The following is a 19,878-nucleotide window of genomic DNA, read 5'->3' as shown; positions in this document are numbered from 1 at the left end:
TTTTTTTCTCAGGAACCAGACATGAGAGATTCACTTTGTGGTACTGCAAATTACTCGTACGAACTTTATCTATTTGAAAGCCATATAGATGTAGCAAGCAAGCAATTGGTTACTGTTGTCATAAAGAATGACTAGCGCTATATTCCGGAAGCAGCGACACCGTTCTGCATGTCGCCATTCCTTCAGACAACGAGAAACAGTGGCGTAGCGAAAGGGATGGCACACCAGGCCCCCAGGTCTTCCCCCCCCCCCCACTCAAAAAAGAATTCTGTTTACGCCTCTAACGAGAGATGCCGTTAACTGGGCACACAGAGGGCTGGTCGGTGATCCCTTAAGCCTATTCTTCAGTTAGAAGGACCAATTAGAACCAAACGGCACGACATTCATTGCAGCTGCTTAATTTTAGTATTTTGGGTTAGGTTAATTTGGTTTTTATGGCGCAAAAGCAGCTAAGGCTATGCTGTGCCAGACACAAGACTTTCAGGAATGGACACTAAAAAGATGAGATTTTAAAGCTTATTTAACAGGTTACATTCTTTCAGAAAGTTTAGCAAGTCAGGCAGAGGTACTAGAGGGTCATCTCCTAGGAACAAAGCAGGGTGTAAAGGTACGTGTTGTTTGTATAGCTTGCTGAAATGTTTTTGTCTCTGTGTTTCATCGGTAGGACATGTGATTAGGATGTGCATAAGTGTTAACGCTTCTTGGCATTTTTCACACGTTGGTTGTTCTTCCTTCGCGAGTAAGAAGTTGTGTGTCAAGTGTGTGTGTCCAATGCGAAGTCGGCATAATACAACTTCAATAAACCGTTGCTGGTGACGGCAGGTCTTCCATTCCCCGAGTGTGGGTTTCACCAGGTGGAGCTTATTGTTCGTGCAGGTGTTCCATTGCTTTTGCCATTTTGCTAGTAGGGCCAGGCGAATTGTTCTCTGGATATCTTTAAAGGGAATTTTTACTTCTGTTACTGTTTTATGGGCTGCCTGGGAAGCATACTTACCTGCTTTTTTGTTTCCGGGTATCCCAACATGACTTGGGACCCAGCAGAAACGGATGCAGGTTGCCTGGCTGTTTAAGTATACCATGTTTAAAATGTCGCCCACTATTGGCTCATATTCGGATTTTATATGTAGTGCTTTTAGTGTGCTTAGTGAGTCGGTGTATATGATTGCTTTCTTGTATTTTTCAGCGATGATTTTCCGAACTGCTTCACTCAAGGCATAAGCTTCAGCTGAAAAAATAGAAAAACTACGAGGCACTTTCACAAAAATTGCGCTTTTCGTCGTCGCAATCCCAATACCCACGTGGTCCTGCGTTTTTGAGCCATCTGTGTAAAATTCTTCGTGATCCCTATATTCGTGCTGAAGTGTATAAAATTCTTGGATTATGTGTTCTCGTGGGGTGCTTTTTTTGTTGAAACGGCTTAGTGAAAATTCGCATAACTGTGACAGGTCGAACCATGGCGGCAGTCTTGCTGGTTTAATAGCGACATCTAGTGATCCATCAGGGGTGGTATAAAAGCGGCAGTATTCTTCGAAACGTAGGACAAGTGGTTTGATTAGGTTCGGTTTGTTGAGGTAGTGTGAGCGTGAGTCACATTTTGCGGCAATTTCGTAGCAGATGTGTTCAGGTGACGACCTTATTCTTAAAACATATGACAAGGTTAGCAATGCTCTTCGATCACATAGAGGGGGCTCATTGCATTCTACGTATAGACTTTGCACAGGTGATGTTCTGTAAGCACCACTTGACAGACTGAGACCGAGGTTGTGTATAGTGTCAGCGAGATGCTTGGTGATGGCGTTATTGAACCATCTTACAGCCCGTGGTCATCTCCAGTCGTACTTGTCAAAAAGAAGGACGGGTCGCTACGCTTCTGCGTCGACTACCGAAAGCTTAACAACGTGACCAAAAAGGATGTGTATCCGCTGCCACGTATCGACGATTCGCTGGATAGACTTCGTCGTGCCCATTATTTCACTTCTCTCGATCTCAAAAGCGGGTATTGGCAAATTGAGGTAGATCAGCGAGACCGTGAGAAAACAGCCTTCGTGACTCCAGACGGCCTATACCAATTTCGAGTGCTCCCTTTTGGCTTGTGTTCATCGCCGGCAACTTTCCAGCAAATGATGGACACTGTCCTCACAGGGCTCAAGTGGCAGACTTGTCTTGTCTACCTTGATGATGTGGTGGTCTTCTCTGCCACGTTCGAGCAGCACCTTCACCGCCTGCGCAGCGTGCTGGAGGCTATCCGATCAGCGGACCTCACACTTAAGCCACAGAAGTGCCACTTCGGCTATAAAGAACTAAAATTTCTTGAACATGTAGTTAGCGCCGAAGGAATCCGGCCCGATCCGGACAAGCTTGCCGCTGTTGCCGAATTACAAGCTCCTGTCGATAAGAAAGCCGTCCGGCGCTTCCTTTGTTTGTGCGCCTACTATCGCCGGTTCATTCATGGCCTTTCACAGATAGCAGAAGCTCTGACTCGTCTAACAAGGGACGACACGCCGTTTGGCTGGGAAAACGAGCAACAAGCAGCTTTTGATGAGCTGCGACAGCGCATGCAATCAGCGCCCGTTCTCGCTCATTTCGATGATGATGCTGACACGGAGGTCCATACCGACGCTAGTAACATTGGGCTCGGTGCAGTGCTCGTTCAGCGTCAAGAGGACGCCGAAAGAGTCATAGCCTACGCCAGCCACTCTCTATCCCGTGCCGAGGCGAATTATTCCACTACGGAGAAAGAGTGCCTCGCAGTCGTGTGGGCAATCACAAAGTTTCGCCCGTACCTTCATGGTCGTCCCTTCAAGATAGTGACGGACCATCACGCGCTCTGTTGGTTGGCAAGCCTGCGTGACCCTCCAGGACGGCTAGCACGGTGGAGCTTGCGGCTGCAGGAATTTGATGTCACCATCGTCCATAAGTCCGGCCGTAAGCATGAAGACGCTGACACACTGTCACGCGCACCCCTTCATGTCGTCAGTCAGGAAACAGAGGAAGACGAAGGCTTCCTGGGCGCCGTTAGCGCATCAGACTTGAGCAAACGGCAGCGAGATGACGCAGAGATTCGTCCAATCATTGATCATTTAGAGGGCCAGGGCGCTATCATACCACGTCATTTATCCCGCTCGTTGACGTCGTTCTGCCTGCGAGATGGTGTGCTGTAAAAGAAGAACGCTCGTTCGAACAGCCGTGCTTACCTCCTGGTGGTTCCTCGAGACATGCGAGACGACGTCTTCTTCGCTTGCCATGACGAACCCACATCCGGTCATCTGGGCTACTCAAGGACACTTGCCAGAGTGAGCGAGAGGTACTATTGGCCAGGATTTTCAGCAAGCATCAAAAAGTACGTCAAGAGCTGTCGGGAATGCCAGCTCCGAAAGCAACCGGTTTGCAACTGGTTAAACCAGCTGGTTTGCTTCAGCCCATCGAAGCACCCTGCACGCCGTTCGACCAAGTCGGCATGGACATTCTCGGGCCGTTTCCCCTGTCTGCGGACAGCAACAAATGGGTGATCGTCGCGACCGACTATTTGACACGCTACGCTGAGACGCAGGCGATCCCACGAGCCACGGCTTCTGAAGTAGCACAATTTTTTATGCGCCACATCGTGTTACGACACGGTGCTCCTTCCATTGTGATAACGGACAGAGGGACGGCATTCACGGCGCAGCTTACGGACGAAGTTTTCAAACTGAGCAACACCAGACACCGAAGGACAACTGCGTACCACCCGCAAACCAACGGACTTACCGAGCGACTGAATAAGACCCTCGCAGACATGATCTCAATGTACATCGACGTACAGCACAAAACATGGGACCGGATCTTACCTTACGTGACCTTCGCGTATAATACCGCCGTGCAAGAGACCACGCGATTCACGCCATTTCGGCTTCTCTACGGCCGCGAAGTGCAGACCATGCTAGACTCTATGCTACCGTGTCAAAACGAAGACGAGTTGGCAACTGACGCCGAAGAATTCGCAGAGCGTGCTGAGGAAGCCCGGCAACTCGCGCGACTGCACATCGGCCAGCAACAGCAGGCAGACGCACGATGCTATAACACCCGCCACAGACAAGTGTTTTACAACCCCGGAGATCAAGTTTGGGTGTGGACGCCCGTCCGCCGCCGTGGCCTTAGTGAAAAGTTACTGAGCCGGTACTTTGGCCCATATAAAGTGTTACGCCGCGTCAGTGACGTGAATTACGAAGTGGTTCCGGACTCAACACCCCATGCACGGAGCAGGACACGACTGAGGCCGGACGTCGTTCATGTGTTGCGCATGAAACCATTTATTGCGCGTTGCTCGTAACATTTCCTTTACCGTACAGCATTCTTTGTGTTTTTTGTTTATTTGTGTGAACTTGCTTTCTCGAAGGGGAAGGCTACCTTCGAAGAGCAACTTTTTTGTTTGTTGAGATATCTTAATGAAATTTTCAGGGTACACTAATAACAAAGCCATTTGAATAACCACAAAGTTTTATGCAGTTATGTTCACTGGTTCCCAAGTTACAGCAATTTATCAGGGTAGTCCACATGGGTCCCTTAGTCAGGGTCTGGAGAATTTGAAAAATGTGCTAGCACTGTGAAATTCACTATGATGATTCCTGGATAGGTGCTTTAGGGCAAGACAGAGCCTTTTTTTTAAATTTCTTTGCCAAAAAATGTTAGCAGAGCACTGAATTGAGTGTTCACAATTTGGCTCTCATCAATGAAGATTTAGTTAATTATTACAAATTACAGACACGATAAATTGAAAAAGCGGGCTTGTCTTGCCCTGGGCAATTTATTAAGGTGCATAATAAAAAAAACCTGATAGAAATCAGACCAGCAGTTCCAGAGAGATCACCTGACTAAGCAGCCTCACTGGCCAAAAAAGTCATTCTGAGAAAATTGACTTCGAAAGTTTCAAACATTTATTATGGTCTAAAATGACCCTGCAGAGTAGCTAGATAGGTCCTTTTTCACCTTTTTCACAGCAGATACACCTTTTTCACAGCAGAAGCCGATTCTTCACAGAATTTATCCAGGGTCTGTTGCTGTTGTTCTCTGAATTGCTTCAGGTGCCTCTGGAATGTTCTGTGGTGCAGGCCACAGTGGGAAACATTCATAGTTGCCCAAAAGTCGTTGAGGGCTGTCTGTCCCTTCCCTATTTGTTTCATGGCCGTAATGGCTCTTATATTCACGTCGAAGGCCCTTGACTCGTTCTGACGAGCAGAGCTCCACGAACTTGAAACTATTCCACAATGTGGACATACCAACTCAAGCTTCGTGGCAAGTCCAAGCTGGGTGCCTCCTTGAACTTTCATCCCGGTTGCGAGGCAGCGCGGGCACGGGGTCTTGGACAGCATGTCGCTAAGGGCATCCCCTTTGCACGAGGAAATATCCCTCGCCTTCGGTCGTAGCGGTGGCAGCTTCGGGTTCAGGCATCATCGCTTGAAACTTCCTCTCGGTCACTGGCATAGCGCCAAGCTTTCGTTGCACAGCAGCACGTTCTCTCTCCGCCGTCGCCAACTCCTCGCAAGTCCGAAAACGTGTTTGGAAGTGCACAGTCGACGACGCGGTCTTACTGTTCGGGGCCGGAATCAATGCGGTTGGCGAGCGCGACACACCAGGCGCACTTGAGCGCGAAACACCAGCCTCACTCGTCACGACGGATCCTTGTGCCGATGGTGTAGAAGTCTCGTCGCTAGAAGCGTCGACGCAATCGTCTTGAAAAGATGAAGCGGAAGCATCGGTGCAACTGTCGCCGCGCGTGGGCGTGCAGGTGAGCTTCGCCATGCGTACGAGCTTCAGCTGACGCTTTCTTGAACCGAACGCCTGCCGAGTCTTGAACTTCGAAATGCCCATAGTGACCGTCAGCGCAACAATCCGCGTCCCGTGAACACGGCGGAAGATCGTCTCGTGAGGACGGTAGTGATCGTCTCGTAAAGACGGTAGAAGATCGTCTCGTGAAGACGGTAGAAGATCGTCTCGTGAAGACGCTAGAAGATCGTCTCGTGAAGACGGTGCAAGATAGAGGAGCACGTGTGACGACCGATCGGAATGATGGCAAACGGGGCACACAAAGAACGCCGGCATTGCAAGCGCCGGTGCAGACGACGAGCCGGCGCATGCCGGAGAAGCAGCTACGTCATCGCGCGCAGCAGCCAATAGGAGCCGCGCGTTCCCTTCGAGAGGCGCGCGCTTTGTCCAATCGCGGCTTCGCATCCAGGCAGCGGGACATTCTAAAGCTTCCGCGAGCCCCCCAATCGTGAGCGACTCCCGCCTCGGAGCGCCACCGCCACTGCCGCGGGTGGCGAAAAAAAAAGCGCAAGAATTCACGAGCAAAACAACATCAAGATGGCCGCGATCGGCCGAGCGGTTGGGAAATGGCGAGCGCGCGAAGTTGGGGTATTTCTGGCGCTCGCTCGCCGCTTGCGGGCTGCCGCGGCATGTTATAAAATTTATTTGACGTACTTTCGCGATGAATTAGACATTGATATTTACAGTAGAGGCAGTTTATGAGTCATACTGCCCGAGTAGTTGGTTTTCAAAAAATCGACTTTTTCGTGATTTTTCGGTTTTCAAAGGGCGCGTCCCCCCTTCATTGACGTTTCTTATATTGGCACGCTCTTCAATTTTTACTTTCACTTTATCCGAATTTCCGATTTTTTTTTCACGTGCCTATGTAGTAGCATCGCGGTGATGCTATGTACTTTTCTTTCCTCTTTTGGGGACTTGTTTTTTTTTTTTTCGGAAGGGGGGATAATGCCACCAGCACGTAATGGGTCGACAGCAAGAGCGGCTCTCAATCTGAAGGAAAAAGAAGATCGCGTGCTTCTTTTTCTCTGCTCGAGAGCCAGCCACGACTGACACATCGTCCTAGAGTTTGCTACCCGGTGGTTTAATAAATCTCCCAGTACTTGTGACTCAACGTGAGCCTGTCATGACAGGTTGTTAGAAATGTTAACACCGAGGTACTTGTAAGAAGAAACGTTGTTTAGGGGAGTGTTATTAAGTAGGTACGAGGAGGACGCAACTTTTGAAAGGTTACAAGCTATCCTCATTGATTTGCGTTTATTCGTGTTAAGTTTCATTCGCCAATTACTACACCACCAAGAAATTGTCCAGGTCAGATTGCAGGGTGTCAGTGTCGTTAGAGGTAAAATTTCACGGTAAATAACACAATCGTCAACAAGTAACCTAATGGAGGAGGAAATGTTATGAGGCAAATCATTATTATATATTAAAAATGTAAGGGACCCAAAACAGAGCCTTGAGACACACCTGAGGTTACGGCAGTAGGAAGAGTGTTACATTCATTAGCAGTCACAAATTGCTCGCGGTTATGTAAGAAGCACTCCATCCATTTTAAGATGTGTGGGTCAAGATTTAGTTTACTTACTCTAAAAGTAGTAATTCGTGACAAACTGTGTCAAATGCTTTAGAAAAGTCGATATATACACAATCAATAAAAGTACCACGATCAATAGCAGAGAACAAATCATTAGTAAAGCATAAGAGCTGAGTTTCACACGAGTAACTTTTTCTAGAACCGTGTTGAAAGTTAGTAAAAAGAGAATTATTTTCAAGAAAGTTGACTAAGTTGCAGTAAATGACATGTTCTAATAGCTTACATGGCACACTGGTTAGTGAGATGGGTCTATAATTGTGGGGATCGTTGGTGCTACCTGACTTGTGAACAGGAACCACCTTCCCCACTTTCCAGTCGTTTGGCAGGGTACTCGATTCTAAAGACTGTGAAAAAATTCTGGACAGTATTAACAATGCGTTGTTTTTAAGAAACGGCGTTAATTCCGTCATCTCCGGGGGAAGAAGAAGGCTTGAGATTTTCAATTAATTTCCTTATGCCCTCCCAATCAAGATGTACTGGCTCCATTAGATCGTAGTTGTGAGTTGACAAGTTAGGAACAGTGGTAGGCGTCACGTTTACAAATGATGATGAAAATACACTGTTAAGAGCTATGCAACAATTTACTCTTGAAATAAATGATTCGCTCCATGAAACCAGGTCGATTTCTTTTTTATTTCTACCGATTACCTGCCAAAATCTACGAGGATTAGTTACTAACAAAGAAGGCAACGTTTGTTCAAAATATGAGTGCTTGGCAAGTGAAAGTGCGCGTGCGTACTCGTCGGCTACATTACGATAATCATCCGATCTTTTGATATTGCCCGAGAGCTTCGCACTTCGAAAGATGCGCTTCTTTTCATTAAGTAGCCGCCTTAAAGTAGGCGTGAACCAAGCAGACCGATTGTTATCGGTTTCGCTCCAAAACGTAGCCAGGTTTTGTTTACCGAGTGTTCAGAAAAGCTAGAAATAAATTCATGTGAAAATGTCTCCAGTTCAGCAATTATTAACGTTTAGTCAGCTCTCCCGTAATCTCTGATTATTTTTGTAGTTTTACTAATTTTTGACGGCGTGTTCGGTACGAGAAAGTGAATGGCAGAGTGATCGCTGAGACCTGGAACGACTGACAGAAACTGGATGAGATCATGGTTATTTGTGAACACGAAGTCTAATATTGTAACAGCGAGCTGTGATAAGATGGTTTTATTTACAGGAGGTGAACGATGGTCGTTTGCGGCAGCCCACTGCGATCGTGCCAAGACTCTTCGTCTTCCTCTGCCTTTCTTCTCTACCTTTTTCTAGTCTGTTACATTCCCCCGCAAGCAGACGAAGCCCGTAGGGTGAGTTATGATGCACAAGGAGGGTAGAAAGGTTTCAGGCGAGCAACGTGAGTGAGCTGCGTTCTGCTCGATCGTCGACCATTGGATAAAAGACGAGCTATTACGTAAGTGAGCTGGCTTAGACGCTCCAAAACTACAAATGGGCCTGAATATCGTGACAGAAGCTTTTGACACAATCCACGCTTGCGTTGCGGTGTCCAAAGTAACACCAAGTCACCTTTTTCGAATAAAACCGGTTCGTGACGGTCGTCGTATCGTTCCTTCAAACGACGTTGAGAGGCCAGAGTACGAAGACGAGCGATTCGACGGGCTTCTTCCGCGAGGCACAGGGTGTTTGATGCAGAGTCGTCATTGTGTAGAATGAAGGATAAGAAAGTGTCTACAGGGCTTAGTGGCAACCTGGCGTACAACAGATAAAATGGGCTGAAGTTCGTTGTTTCATGTTTTGCCGTGTTGTACGCGCACGTGATAAAACGCAGCACTTCATCCCAGTTCTTGTGATTGGAAGAAACGTACATGGCAAGCACGTTGGTCAGCGTTCTGTTTGTCCGTTCAACGAGGCCATTCGTCAATGGGTGATACGGTGTGGAATGACGGAACTGTGTCGTGCTCATGCGTAGTAATTCTTCAACGGCATCGGCCGTGAACTGGCGGCCACGGTCGCTGATAATAACACGCGGCGGGCCATGGCGAAGGACCACGGAGTGAAGCAAGAAGTCCGCCACGGATGCAGCGGTAGAAGAGGGAATAGCTGCGGTTTCGGCATACCACGTAAGATGATCTACGCAGACGATTATCCAACGCTTCTTATTGTTAGATAAGGGAAATGGACCCATAATGTCAATTCCTACTTGTTCAAAAGGTGTGCTGGGTGGTGTTAACGGCTGAAGGGGACCTGGTGTAGCGGTGGCCGGGCGCTTGTGGCGTTGGCACGTCTCGCAGCTAGCGACGTAACGCTTTGTCGTTTCGTACATCTTGGGCCAGTAAAAGCGTTCCTGCGTGCGGTTCAGCGTTCTAATGAAGCCGAAGTGACCGGACGTCGCATCGTCATGCATGGCACGTAGAACAGCGGAGCGAAGGCTCTCGGGGACAACTAGAAGAAAACGTGCTCCAGGTCTGGAGTAGTTAGTTTTATATAGCAACTTGTCTCGGACAGTAAAGCGACCGCTGTGTTGGGAGACACGTGCGGCGGCAAAAAGAGGATCCAAGTTGAGATGTTCTCTCCAGAAATCAGCCGCGTTGGGGAACGTGCTTGTAACAGCAGCAAGGCAGTCGTCAAAATTCTCAGCATCGCAGTCAGTGGTCACAAGAAGAATCCGGGAGAGGCAGTCTGCGTCAGCGTGACGACGGCCACTCTTGTACGACACCGTAAAGTCGTATTCCTGAAGTCGCAGCGCCCAACGTGCGAGGCGGCCAGAGGGGTCACGCAAACCAACCAGCCAGCATAACGAATGGTGATCGGTAATTATCTTTAATGGCCTCCCGTAAAGATAACAACGAAACTTCTGTACAGCGAAAACAGCTGCCAGACATTCCTGTTCCGTAACTGTGTAATTGCGTTCTGATTTGCTCAGGCAACGGCTGGCATATGCCACGACATGCTCTGCGCCCTTGTGACGTTGTACAAGCACCGCGCCTACACCAATACCACTAGCGTCCGTGTGGACCTCAGTAGGGCAAGATGGATCGAAGTGACGCAACAGTGGTGCTGACGTTAGTACAAACTTAAGTTGTGAGAATGCGGCGTCACACTCTGGTGTCCAGTTGAAGGTTGCATCCTGTCGCAAGACGTTTGTCAGCGGATACACGATCTCCGCAAATCGTGGAACAAAACGACGAAAATATGAGCATAGGCCGACAAATGAGCGAAGTTCTCGTGCAGACTGCGGTGATTTAAAAGAGGTCACTGCTTCTATCTTGCGAGGATCAGGTCTGACGCCATCCTTGTCGACCAAGTGCCCCAGCACGAGAGTTCGACGATCGCCAAAGCGACATTTTTTAGAATTCAGAACCAGCCCAGCTTTTTCGATGCAGTCGAGAACAAGACTGAGACGGTTGTTATGTTCCTCAAACGTACGGCCAAAGATCACAACATCGTCAAGGTAGCACATGCATATCTCCCATTTTAGACCACGTAATACTGTGTCCATAAATCTTTCAAAGGTGGCTGGAGCATTACAAAGGCCAAAAGGCATGACATTAAATTCAAATAAGCTATCCGGAGTTATGAAAGCAGTCTTTTCTTTGTCGCCGGGTTCCACAGGTATTTGCCAATAACCTGACCGCAAATCAAGTGTTGAAAAATAGGAAGCGGCATGCAAGCAATCTATGACGTCATCAATCCGCGGTAAGGAATATACATCTTTCTTCGTTCGTAACAGTGTTTAGACGCCTGTAATCTACGCAGAATCTCCAGGAACCATCCTTTTTCCTGACAAGAATTACCGGGGCTGCCCACGGGCTGGACGACTCTTGCACGACCTCTTTGTTCAGCATGTCCTTTACTTGTTCGGCGATAACTTTGCGCTCAGAGGATGACACTCGGTAGGTCTTTCGGCGGATGGGGTGTGCAGAGCCAGTGTCTATTCTGTGACGAGCGCGGGACGAGGGTAAATGAAGGGGTGCATCTCTATGTTTGAAGTCGAAAGCAGCAACATGCCGGGAAAGGACCTGCACCAGCGCTTGCCGTTCGGTCGTACTGAGAGTCTTGCTGATCATAGCGAGCATTAGATCTTCATTGTGGCGGATATCACAAGCAGAGGAAGAGATAGGGAGGTCCGTAGCTATTGCTGCTATCGAGTTGAATGAGGCTTCATCAAAGAGAGCTTTCTTCATCCCGCGAGGAAGCACAACTGGCGTGGCAGAACAGTTCAGCGCCCACAATGTTGCTACTTCTTTTGTCATGCACACAACAGAACAAGGCACAAGTATGTCCTTCTTAAAACAGCTCTTGCGTAGAGGCCCCACTACGAGGTCAACACAAGCATCATCAACCGCTGTGCAAGAGACTCGAACGGGTGACAGGCACCAAGATGGTGCTATCACTTCATCAATCACACTAAGTGTGTTCCTGTCTTCGCCACAGTAGTCTTCTTCGGAAAGCGATGGTAGAAACATATTGTTTAGTGATATTTCCCCACTACCACAGTCAACGGAAGCACCGCATTGCTCCAGGAAATCGATACCAAGAATGACATCGTGCGTACAACCAGATAGAACCAGAAATTCCGATACAAATACTTTTCCAGACAATGAAACACTGACAACACATACACCAAGAGGATTAAGCCACTCGCCTCCTACACCACGAAAGGTAATTGTATCGTCCCATGAAAACATAACTTTGCGACCTAAGCGGTTTCTGAAGGCGAGGCTCATCACAGACACAGTCGCCCCAGTGTCAACTAACGCCATCGTCGGTATTCCATGAATCAACACATTCACTTTGTTTTTGATCATAACAATAGGCAGAGGTATATCTTGATAAGACCGTCCGGCGACCTCACCTCCATTGGCCGCGGATGCTAGTTTCCCGGCGGCGGAGAAGAACGACGCAGAGGAGACGGCGAGCGGCGAGAACGGTTGGAAGGTGGTGTCAAACTCCGCTCAGATGCTGGCGAATCACTGCGTCTGGTCTCGCGCGAAAAACAGTCCCTTTGAAACAAGTCGGTTGTCCGCAGGTCATATGAAGCACCGGGTCTTGGTGGCGAAGACATGGCTGGTGTCCTTCGTGATTGGCGGCGTTGTTGGCGGCAATACCGAGCGATATGCCCAGTGAAACCACAGTTGTAGCAAACGGGAGGGTCACGGTTTATACTATATTTAATGGAACGAATCCTGGGCCGCTGCTGTCGGCGAGGAAGTTCGTTATCACGCGAAGAACGGGTTTCTGCCACTCTCTGGAATTCATTGTATTCGTCGTAAGTTAGATCTTGGTAGTAGGGTTGGTACTGTCCTTGCCGTAGTGGGACGTAGTCCGGCTGAGAGCCCTGAGTATAAGGATGTGGCTGTGCTCGTCGTGATCATGCGTCATAGGCAGGGCCTCTATCGTATAGACGTGGCTGATACTGAGGTGTGGCATCAGAATCCTCAAAGCCTTCCGCCACTCGGTGCGAGGAGAATGAAGCAACGTTTCGCTCGAACTCGGGTGGCTGGTAGGGAGGATGAGTGCTTGGGCGGTTTGCCACTTGTGCGTACAGGCCAACTTCTTCACGTACTATTTGCCGGATTGTTGATGAAAGATCAAGCGCCTGGTTGCTGTCTATGCTCGCGATGGTCGTCACATTGGGTAGCCTGCCGAACTTCGGCGTGATGCGTCTCGTCTTTAGTTGTTCAAAAGTGCGGCAATGACGAATGACATCGGTGACAGATGTCAAGGTGTCTTTCACGATGAAGAAACTGTAAACATCCTCGGCGATTCCTTTTAGAATGTGCCCGACTTTGTCTTCCTCAGACATTCCGGAGTCAATGGTCCTACATAGCTTTATGACTTCCTCAATGTAGGTCGTGCAAGTTTCACCTGGCACTTGAGCGCGTTGCATTAGCGTCTGTTCTGCTCTTTTCTTTATCGTTGTTGGGTCGCCGAAACGCTCTTTGATTTCAGAAACAAATCTGTCCCACGTCGTTAGCGTTTCCTCCAGATTCTCGTACCACATTAGTGCAGTATCGGTCAGAAAGAACGCGACGTACAAAAGCTGAGAAGCGGCATCCCATTTGTTAGCGGCGCTCACCCGTTTGTAATGGATGAGCCAAGCCTCGACGTCTTCATCTGGTCTGCCGGCAAAGGGACGAGCATCTCTCAGTTGTGGAGCCGAACTGGTCGGCGCAGAAGTCGAGAGGGGTCGGTGTTCATTTGCGTTGTGGGACATGTCCAGACCAGATGGATTCGGTGGAAGTCCAGCAATGCGATGGCTCCGTCGAAGAACTTGCGGTTCACCTTCCGTCTTCAGGTGTCGATTACCCAGCACCTCCACCACAACTGTAACAGCGAGCTGTGATAAGATGGTTTTATTTACAGGAGGCGAACGATGGTCGTTTGCGGCAGCACACTGCGATCGTGCCTTCGTCTTCCTCTGCTGCTCTTCTCTACCTTTTTCTAGTCTGTTACAATATACTAAATTTGGTATCACGTGACGTGAATAGATGACGATGGTGAACAACACATCCGAACATGTTAATCATCACAAGTCATGTAAAGCATTATTTACATTCACCTCGTAACGTTGTGCTGATTTTAAAGTGACATATCTACCTTCCTCATTCCTGCTTCGCATATCATCGATTCACACTGTACGTGGCATCTGCCAATTTTTTTTTATTTGCCTAGTTGTTTTTTCGTGGTTTTGGACACGGGCGGCGGCGGCGGACAACTACGGCGCCGCACGTGACTCGTGTTCTGATGTCATAACAGCTTTTTCTGTAAAATAACTGCTCCCTAAAGCCCCGTTTACTCCCCAGTATGCTCAATCGCATTCACAAAAAAAAAAAAGCACAGCAATTCTGCAATGCTTACGAGGAAGATGAACGCAGACAAAGAAAAAAGAAACGTTTACGTTGCATCGGCAACTTCGAAGAAAAGTTCATTTCATCTTCGCTTGAAAAAAAAAAAAACTGAGTTCACTGAAAACGGCGTTCCCCGTCAATAATTACGTTGTCTGCAAGTCATTTTCCTTCCCGACACGAAAACAATGGGCGCCGAGGGCATCGCCGACTCCGCAGCTGCGTTTTGTGTGCGAGAGAGCGTTTTTATGTCAGGCAGCCGGGGAGGCATATGTAAGCTTCAACAAAGGCGTCGCTGAGCAGTCAGAATGAAAAGGCGAGCCTCCCTCCAAAAGCCCGGGTCTTCTGAAAGTCCCCAGCTCGCTGTGATTAGATCGGCATTGCTTCGAGGAATTCCCGGCGTGCGAGTCGTTGCGAAAGACAAGATAGAGAAAAACAGAGAGAGGGAAAGAGGGGCGGAGAAAGAAAGCAAATGATAGAAGAAAACAAAGGATAGAAGACAAAAAATAGAAATGAAAAATAATGCTATAACCATGGTCATAAATGCGCTTGCGGAAGTATTCAATGCTGTGTTTACCTATGAACTTTTGTAGTGCTTAGCAAGTGCTCAGGAGACTGCATAGAATTTATGTCTATGTTTGTTTTGGATTGTTCATTTTGATTTTGATGAATTTACATTCCACATGTGTAAAGAAAGGGTACTCATTGATATTCATGTCCTTTTTTATATTTTAAAATTGTCATCTTTTTACTGCTGCTGCTGCTGCTGCTCTATAGGTAGCGTGGCCCAGTAAGGCGACATTTTCCTTTAGGCGTGTCCCCTAGGGCTATTTTAATACTGTCCTGAACCTGGATAAAGAAATAAATAAATGAAGAGAAATTTATCTATCTATCTATCTATCTATCTATCTATCTATCTATCTATCTATCTATCTATCTATCTATCTATCTATCTATCTATCTATCTATCTATCTATCTGTCTGTCTGTCTGTCTATCTATCTATCTATCTATCTATCTATCTATCTATCTATCTATCTATCTATCTATCTATTTATCTGTCTGTCTGTCTGTCTGTCTATCTATCTATCTATCTATCTATCTATCTATCTATCTGTCTATCTATCTATCTATCTATGTATCTATCTATCTATCTATCTATCTATCTATCTATCTATCTATCTAATCTATCTATCTATCTGATTTGCTTTGGTCTGTCAGACGCTTCGGCGTGATTTTTCTCTTGCGTTGCTCCGATGGACAGAGTGCGCTTCCTTCCCAGCCACTGCCACGTCGTCTCCTTTTCCCCATATTCCTCTCTCTCTCTCTCTCTCTCTATATATATATATATATATATATATATATATATATATATATATATATATATATATATATATATATATATATATATATAGTCCAGTAGATCCTCCGTGAGCGGTCACAACGTGAGATAGACTCTAGGCCGAAACGTCGAAATAAACCACGTTGTGACCGCTCACGGAGGATCTACTGGACTATATGCAACGCTACGGCCACTCAACCACCATGCCTGCCTATATATATATATATATATATATATATATATATATATATATATATATATATATATATATATATATATATATATATATATATATATATATATATATATATATATATATATATATAGCAGGAATTGAGTGAAGACCCACTGAAATAGGTGCGAAAACAAGAGAGATTGCTGCAAGCTCGGCGCACAGCAAACGATTGGACTCTCTGGCGTGATGAAATCCTTGCCCGGACAATCGAACAGAGGCCCTCTTCTGTCTGCGCAGTAATAGCGCCGTCCATTTGGGGATTTCTTTCATTTAAGCGTTGCAATCGATTGCTTCGCAGCACCACTCTTTTATGCCGCCAAAGTTATTTATAGTCATCGAAAGGATATGAGTGAGAGCACGGACACGAGAGGAAGATCTTCGAGTTTTTTAATGCGTGATAGTGCGTCGATTCGGAATTTTCAGTACAGAAGCTGCTTGTTTTCTTTCACACGCGTCGCATTCGCGCCGTCTGATTAGTCAGCCGAGTGTTTCAGTAAGCCGAGTGTTTTAGTAAGCCGAGACGAATAACAAATTTCGAATGCGGTGCGGAGGTTACTGAGCATGCGTTGAGTGCGTCGACTGCGTAATCGGTAATGAAGCGACAGACGGGTCTGCAGAATAAATAAATAAATATATAAATAAATAAATAAATAAATAATCTGCACTAGACAATGAATTCTGTCTGGCGGATATACTTTGGCGCAGTGCGCTTGAGTATGAACTAAAAAAAAAAAAAGATTCCTGTTATACTCTTTGCTCGCACTATATAACCTGGTTAATGTTCAGTGCCACGGCATGCCACATTTCGGCCGCAAGTGGTTAAAAAAAAAAGAGCGCGAGGAAGTCGTATATAAACACGAGAAAAAAAAAGAAATCGTCGTCTGCGTATAGGCCGTGTTACTAATTGCGCTGCATGCGGAGTGGAACGAGCCATTAGCGGGCTTTCAGCGGGTTTTTGTTCGGACGGTAGCACGCAGCGACGCTTTTGTATCCATCCGCGCGGCTGGCGAATGCGGGCTTTCCCTGTGCGAAGGGTTTTCGTACCGCGCGGTGCTTCTAACGTGCAACCGAGGTTGTCTCTACGCTTTTTGGCTCGTCGCAACAAGGCAGCTGTAAGCGAATTCACTCCGAAGCCACTTCGCCGCTAACGCTCGCTGTATTGCGTTAGATGGATCCCGACAGTTCACACAGCCACTCGTGCCGGTGTGGGTTTCTTTTGTGGAATGCACGTGATTTCGCAATGCGACAGACCTTCCTTCAATGCGTGAGCACTCTTCAGCCACTTCCCTGGAAAATTCGTCGGCTGCGCTTAACGTATAACGCCTTTCTCTTGGGAAGAAGTGAGGCTGCGTTGGGAATACCTGAAAGCATATATGGCTGTAAGAACCCTTGACTTCCTGTGCATGTGTGCAGTAACACAGAGGAACTCGAACTCCAAAGGCCCACAAAGGTATTGAAGTGACGACTTTACTGCAAACCGTTAAAGTGAGAGTTTCGAAAAATTAACCTTTAGAACATATAGGGACCTGAACTCCAAACCTTTCAAGTGTGCAGGTAGGGTATAAAAACGACTGAGATGAGCAACATCTAACGCTTACACTTACCTAGCTCTGCTGGAGTTGCCCAGTATTTTAAAGACGATAGCCTTTCTTGGAGACGTTCGACGCAAAAATGTTGGTCTGCCTGTCCATTTGTCTGTTTGTCCACCTTTAATGATACCGGGTATTTAAAACGGCACCAGCCGATACCCCGAACGGGGTACCACATCCGCAGCGCCCACCAATGTCGCTCAAGATTCAGCGTTCATACTTGTTGGTTGTCAATTGAAAAAATTGGCCCCGTATCTGCATTTCGTCTGCAAATGACGTCGAAAGACGATAGTCTTGCGTGTAGAGAGAGTGAACAAGACATTTATTTGATGTTCTGCGCAAGAAAATCGGTGAATGGTATTCTAGAGGCGCTGCGTTAGTGTGCCTCGAGCGTGCAGCGAAGGCGAACGAGCGCATCAAGTCACGTCACCCGTGAGACATGAGCGCCACCTGGCACGGGACATACGACACGGGATATACGACCCATGGCGTTAGGGGATTTGCCTCTAAAAGGTCTGCCATTAAACAATGATAACACATCACGATGAGAAACGATATTTTCTCTGTCAACTGCTGAAGTTCTCGTGCCCCAAATAACATTTTGGCCGTTACAGTTACACAATAGGTCACAAGTAAAATAAAATGCACTCAAGGATGACAGGCGGACTACGATGTGACGTAAAGAGATCGGATACTTTGCGTACACAGAGTAGAGTCGGCTTATATTCTTGCACGAACGGCGAGATATTTTTTCATCGCCGGCGAATACAATTATTTATCTCGAAGCGTATAAAAACCTAGGTGATTGTTATCACAGCTATGTTATTTTTCAGCTCAATAAATATCTCCTGTGTTTAGCCACCACCGGGGCGGGAACCAACCCCACGACCTCTTATGCTCGTGCAGCCGCCCAACGCCCCAGTCACTAAGCCAGTGTGGCAGATCGGGACCATTGTGTGCCGAAATTCCACGTGCTCAACTTTTCATGAGTTCCATGAATAAAAATAGTACCGTGCAGTGTACGTTTAGGCTACTAATTCGAAGCCAGTTCAGCAGGACAGCTTCTCGCACTCAGAAGAAACACAGGCGAGTCGCTCTGAGTCAAGATATATATGCTCAGTTTCCGTATGCCCCCATGCACGGAACTAAGCGTAAAGAGGGAAACGGCATAGGAGCGTAATTCATTTTGTTCCTGCATGAAGGAGAGGACGCCAGGGCCGTTTTCGTTCGACTTAACTTTATACATGCCCGATTCAGTGCAAGGGCATTGAGTGCCGACTCATAATATATTACGAGACGTCTTCGAAAGGAAATGACCGCGCGCTAGGAAGCGCTCGCAGAGAGCAAGAATAAAAGGTCCGGCCGTATTCGAAATGACCGCCGTTCGGCGATGAATAGTTGCGCGTGCACTTTTTTTACTGACCCAAAAATATTCACTTCACCCCGATAACTTCTTGCAGCTGTACGTCCAATTTCTGCGTCGTTGTTTTTCGAGAGTTCTCTCCCCATCGGCCCATCGATTACATCCTTTATTTTCCAAGGCAGTTTTTCGGGTTCCTCGATAAATTACAGAAAACAACGGCATTTTTTTTTTCGAGCGCGTCGATTCGCTCGTTTATTTGTCGTCTCGAATTCGTAGCTCGAATCAATCTTACTTGTCCTAATCAGTTTGTAAGGTTGGTGCATCGTATTTATGTGCTGCATTCGTAACCTAGTTGCGTACAAAGATCCAGTTGATTTCGTTAAGTGTTCGAGCAAGTAGAGTTATATATGGCGATTGATTGATTTGTGGGGTTTAACGTCCCAAGACCAGAGTTATATATGACGAAGTGTTCTATTAAGTGGAAGTCAGCGAAACAAACGTGCTTTGATGTCGGCCATTTCTTCGACCGAGTCACTTAAAAACAGCTCAGTCCTCTTATTGTCGTTCTATGTGCTTCTAAGTGGATCCGGAACTCTTACATTTTCGTACAGGATCGTACGTGCATCGAGCGCAATTAAGGGGGTGAATATTACGCGCTGGCCCTTGATCTCGCGTAATAAAAATCTTCATGATATCTAAAAAAAGCAAAAAATAAACACGAACGATGAGAATGAGAAATGAAACTCTTTGTCAGCTTGTCATCCGTTTCAATAAAGCGTTGATCGCGCGATCGTGGTTCTGGCCAGTGCCGCCGAAAAGTTAGCGTAATTGAATGAATATCTTTTTTCTTGAATATGAGTTATAGAGCGGAACGAACGAGCTTTTAACAACAGCTGTGAGTGAACGGTGAGAAGTTTGGAAGTCTTTCGCCCTGGGGTAACTCGAAAACTACTCATGGCAATGTATGCACTTCATACTTAAGAGCAATACATAGGGAATGGAAAGAAGAAACAAAAGAAAGACTCTTTCTCAACTTGTGTATCGTTTGCACGCGGCGCTGGTGTTAAAATTTACGGCGTGCGAGGCCCATAACGCGGTGAAACCCTCGGGTCCGGGCGTCACAGCCGCTCGACCCATTGCGGCTTAATATATGCGGTGCC

At 47.0% G+C, this 19,878-nt stretch overlaps 1 protein-coding gene across 1 annotated transcript in view; it reads left to right on the top strand.

Annotated features, from left to right (window-relative positions):
- The first annotated feature begins 5,573 nt into the window (after positions 1–5,573).
- LOC142787053 (solute carrier family 35 member F1-like) overlaps positions 5,574–19,878 on the top strand; it is a 178,032-nt gene continuing 163,727 nt past the window's right edge. Inside the window, exon 1 of the mRNA XM_075884683.1 lies at positions 5,574–5,764. The gene's annotated coding sequence lies outside the window, so the exon portion shown is untranslated. The remainder of the gene's footprint in view (positions 5,765–19,878) is intronic.

This window comes from Rhipicephalus microplus, unplaced genomic scaffold (genome assembly GCF_043290135.1).
Source record: "Rhipicephalus microplus isolate Deutch F79 unplaced genomic scaffold, USDA_Rmic scaffold_43, whole genome shotgun sequence".
Classification (NCBI taxonomy): domain Eukaryota; kingdom Metazoa; phylum Arthropoda; class Arachnida; order Ixodida; family Ixodidae; genus Rhipicephalus; species Rhipicephalus microplus.
Note: the sequence above shows the minus strand (reverse complement) of the source record. Positions and strands in the feature narration are given on the sequence as shown.